The sequence below is a fragment of the Cyprinodon tularosa genome, unplaced genomic scaffold (genome assembly GCF_016077235.1).
Source record: "Cyprinodon tularosa strain WSP-4 unplaced genomic scaffold, ASM1607723v1 ctg80, whole genome shotgun sequence".
Taxonomy (NCBI): Eukaryota; Metazoa; Chordata; class Actinopteri; order Cyprinodontiformes; family Cyprinodontidae; genus Cyprinodon; species Cyprinodon tularosa.
Window position 1 is genome coordinate 1,336,362 of NW_024039563.1, and position 5,012 is coordinate 1,341,373.

The window sequence follows — 5,012 nt, forward strand, 5'->3', positions numbered from 1 at the left end:
GAGTGTAAGGAAAGCATGGGCCCTTTATAGAGAGTAGCGGTGCAGAGGAAATAGTGGTGAGGGTCAAACCTGGGATAGGAGCACACTGAGCATGCGCAGTAAAAGGAAGAGCGCACCCTGTTACTGTCCCAACACACAGCAGCTCCCCACAGCGACGCCTGGGTTGGGATACAAACAAACTTTAGATACAGAAAACCTGCTGGGAAGCTCAGTCTATATGTCACTAATTAAATGTGGACCCATCAGTGAGATATAAAAGCATATCTGTATTTTATGCCCTATAATATTTAAACTGTCATTTGAGCATGTTTTCTATAATTTTTATCCAAAGTAGGCTATTAACAAAATATGCACACTCCATTAATAGCACAGTGGAACCAAAAAAAAGGAAGGCTTGCAAAGATTAAGTAAATGAAAATCTGATTAGATTAAATCCCAAAATTTTAGATACTCTAGTGTTAGATACATTAAGAAATAAAAGCAGCTGTGCTTGCCAGTATTTATCTGCAAAACTACAAAGGTTGAACTTTTACCGTTGGAAAATACACTCACCGGCCACTTTATTAGGTACACCTGTCCAACTGCTCGTTAACACTTAATTTCTAAGCAGCCAATCACATGGCGGCAACTCAGTGCATTTAGGCATGTAGACATGGTCAAGACAATCTCCTGCAGTTCAAACCGAGCATCAGTCTGGGGAAGAAAGGTGATTTGAGTGACTTTGAACGTGGCATGATTGTTGGTGCCAGAAGGGCTGGTCTGAGTATTTCAGAAACTGCTGATCTACTGGGATTTTCACGCACAACCATCTCTAGGGTTTACAGAGAATGGTCCGAAAAAGAAAAACATCCCGTGAGCGGCAGTTCTGTGGGCGGAAATGCCTTGTTGATGCCAGAGGTCAGAGGAGAATGGCCAGACTGGTTCGAGCTGATAGAAGGGCAACAGTGACTCAAATAACCGCCCGTTACAACCAAGGTGGGCAGAAGAGCATCTCTGAACGCACAGTACGTCGAACTTTGGCACAGATGGGCTACAGCAGCAGAAAACCACACCGGGTGCCACTCCTTTCAGCTAAGACCAGGAAACTGAGGCTACTATTTGCACAAACTCATCGAAATTGGACAATAGAAGATTGGAAAAACGTTGCCTGGTCTGATGAGTCTCGATTTCTGCTGCGACATTCGGATGGTAGGGTCAGAATTTGGCGTCTACAACATGAAAGCATGGATCCATCCTGCCTTGTATCAATGGTTCAGGCTGGTGGTGGTGGTGCCATGGTGTGGGGAATATTTTCTTGGCACTCTTTGGGCCCCTTGGTACCAATTGAGCATCGTTGCAACGCCACAGCCTACCTGAGTATTGTTGCTGACCATGTCCATCCCTTTATGACCACAATGTACCCAACTTCTGATGGCTACTTTCAGCAGGATAATGCACCATGTCATAAAGCTGGAATCATCTCAGACTGGTTTCTTGAACATGACAATGAGTTCACTGCACTCAAATGGCCTCCACAGTCACCAGATCTCAATCCAATAAAGCATCTTTGGGATGTGGTGGAACGGGAGATTCGCATCATGGATGTGCAGCCGACAAATCTGCGGCAACTGTGTGATGCCACCATGTCAATATGGACCAAACTCCCTGAGGAATGCTTCCAGCACCTTGTTGGATCTATGCCACGAAGAATTGAGGCAGTTCTGAAGGCAAAAGGGGGTCCAACACGTTACTAGCATGGGGTACCTAATAAAGTGGCCGGTGAGTGTATTTCCAATTTTAAGACAGAAACTTTTACAGAAGCAAATTTTCACTTAAAATTTTTATTTTAAGAAAAAAAAAAAGTCATGTGGGCACACTGTATATATCCCATGCACCTTTTTAATCCTTTGGCACGTCCATTGAAAATCTGAACAGATAATCTTAGATTAAATCCCATAATTTTAGATACTATAGTGTTAGATACACTAAGGGATAAAAGCAGCTGTGCTTGCCAGTATTTTTCTGTAAAACTACAAAGGTTGGACTTTCACAGATGGAAAATATTTCCAATTTTAAGACAGATACTTTTACAGAAGCAAACTTTCACCTAAAATTTTTACTTTAAGAAATAAAAAAAAAAATTAAAAAATTCATGTGGACGTACTTTATATATCTCATGCACCTTTTTAATCCTTTGGCACGTTCTTTAAATTTTGAGCTGATTTAGTAAATTTTTCCACTGTGAGAACAAAGTCAATCGAGAAATTAAAGACAAAAAAACATTTTTTTCCCCCCTAGTCGGGGAGTGGCAGGGGGGGGGAGTGGCATTAAATGTGGACCCATCAGTGAGGTATAAAATGTAAAAGGCCATTTTTATTTTATGCCCTATAGTATTTAAACAATTACTTCAGCATTTCAATTTTAACTAAGGTAGGCCATTAAAAAATACATGTTTCACTTTCATTAAAAGCACAGTGGAACCAAAATAAAAATGTTTTGCAAAGATTTAATAATTGAAAATCTGAACAGATAACCTTAGATTAAATCCCATCATTTTAGATACTCTAGTGTTAGATACACTAAGAACTAAAAGCAGCTGTGCTTGCCAGGATTTACTGTAAAACTGAAAAGGTTGTACTTTTACAGTTGGAAAATATTTCCAATTTTAAGAAGCAAATATTTTCACTTAAAGCTACAGTGTGTAATAATTACAGGGATATACAGTCAGAAATTTAATATACTATACATAACTATGTTATTTTATCATCATCTACGAGCTCAGCCTCTTAACCTTAATATTTGTGTTGCCTTAGAATTCGTTATTTATAATTACATAGGAGCGGGTCTCGCAGCCATGGAGGCAGACATCTTTGCGCTACGGCAGCGCAGAGCCAACAAACTAGTGATTGCGAGATCGCCAAAATGTCACAACGATGTAGAAAAAATAACGGGTATATTTATTATCTTAAGTCTACATGAAATCTATACCCTACACAGACTAATGAAATACTATCTGTAAAATTATCTATGTAAACAAACCTCATCACTTGAGAAGGTAGGTGATGAGGACGTCGTGGAAGACATTTTGTCCTGTAACACTCGCCGTACTGTTGGGGGGGGGAGAAGCGGTGGGGGGAGATGTTCATGTTGCTGCAGTCTGCAGTCTGACCGCTAGATGTCGCTAAAAGTTACACACTGTAGCTTTAAAAGTTTTACTTGAAGAAAAAAAATAAAAGCTGTCATGTGGACGCACTGTAAATATAGGCCTATATCATGCACCTTTTTAATCCTTTGGCAAGTTCTTTAAATTTTGAGCTGATGTAACAAGTACATTTCTGCACTGTGAGAACAAAGTCAATCAAGAAATTAAAGATAAAAAAAAACCCAACTTATTTTTCCCCTTAGAGGGGAGGTGGGATTTCATCATTCTCTCTATTCTCCCACTCTGCAGAACCGTTGAATCTCTAACATTATGGTCTCTCTGCTTTTTCCTCATAGCTTTACCTCGTCTGTTCCTGTTTCACTGACACCATCCTGGAGAGAAATATCAGCTGTGTTGCTGCCGTCAACACCTTTGTTTATGAGCTCTCTTCATCCTCTGACATGGGAGCTGGCTCAGAGCTCGTCTGCCTGGCTGTGTTTCCTGGACCCGCCTTTAACAGCTGCTTTTTGTATCTCTGCTTCTGTCTCCTTGAACCCCACTCGGCCTCGGCAGATGGTTGCTCACACCGAGCCTGGTTCTGCCGGAGGTTTCTTCCTGTTAAGAGGGAGTTTTTCCTCTCCACTGTCGCTACAAGCACGCTTAGTGTGTGGGATTGCATTTAAGTCAATGAACCGATGCAATCAACTGGTTTTCCTTAGAAAACTTTGAATCAATTTGACTGGATGATCTGGTCAACTATAAAGTGCCTTGAGATGACGTGTTATGTATTGTCTGTATATAAAATAAACTGAACTGAACTTAAATGTGGACCATAAGTGAGGTATAAAATGTTAAAGCCCAGTTGTATTTTATGTCCTATAGTATTTAAACTGTTATTTCAGCATTTTAAGTTTAACCATAGGATATTAATACACGTTTAAATTTCATTAATAGCACAAGTGGAACCAAAGACTGTTTTGCAAAGACTTAATTGAAAATCTTAACAGAACCTTAGATTAACTCCCATCATTTTAGATGCACAGCTGTGATTGCCACTGTAAAACTAAAGGTTGGACTTTAATATATTTCCAAGTTTAAGACAAAGGTTAGACATTTTATAGAAAATGTTGACTTAAAGTTTTACCTTAAAACATTGAAGATAAACCTTTTATTAGAAATTCAGCCATAACATTTACAATGCAAAATGAAGTATTTTTCTTAAGACACTTTGCCAAAAGTAAAACCCATTTCATTTAAGAAAAATTGCATCGTCTTCGATCAAGCCAATATCCGATTCTTATTTGAAGATTAAAAGTACTTATTCCATTGGAAGATCATCCAATTTACCTGCTCAAATAAAGGCCAAATAGATATTTCTTTGTAGTGTAAAGCCATGGTAAAGACTTAAAAATCCTGGTTTCCCCACCCCATACCATGACTTAACTGACCCCATTAAATGAAACCGTAGTCTTTCAGAGTTAATCGTACCCTTTGTTAAATTTCCAGCCATTTAAGCATATTTAACTAAGCATGTGCAGCTTGAAGTGTGACATTTAAATACACTCATCAGCAAAACCTGTATATGCAGAAGAGCACAGTTTACTTTGAGGCAATTACCAGCTGGTAACATTAGTACTTCAAATGCATTTTATGTTTACCACATAATATTAGTATTTTATAATGGCAATTGTTCGAGTTCAGTCTTTAATAGTCATTACACAGTTTACCCATCACAGGTTGTACCCAGTATTCGTGCCTTTTGGATAAATTCCAGTGCCCACACTTTAAATGTGCATTTAAGTTTTTTGGGGGGACGAAGTTTAATGTCAGCATTAATGTATAATTTCAGTGAATAGGAATTAAAAAAAATAAACCTGAAAACCAGAGTCAA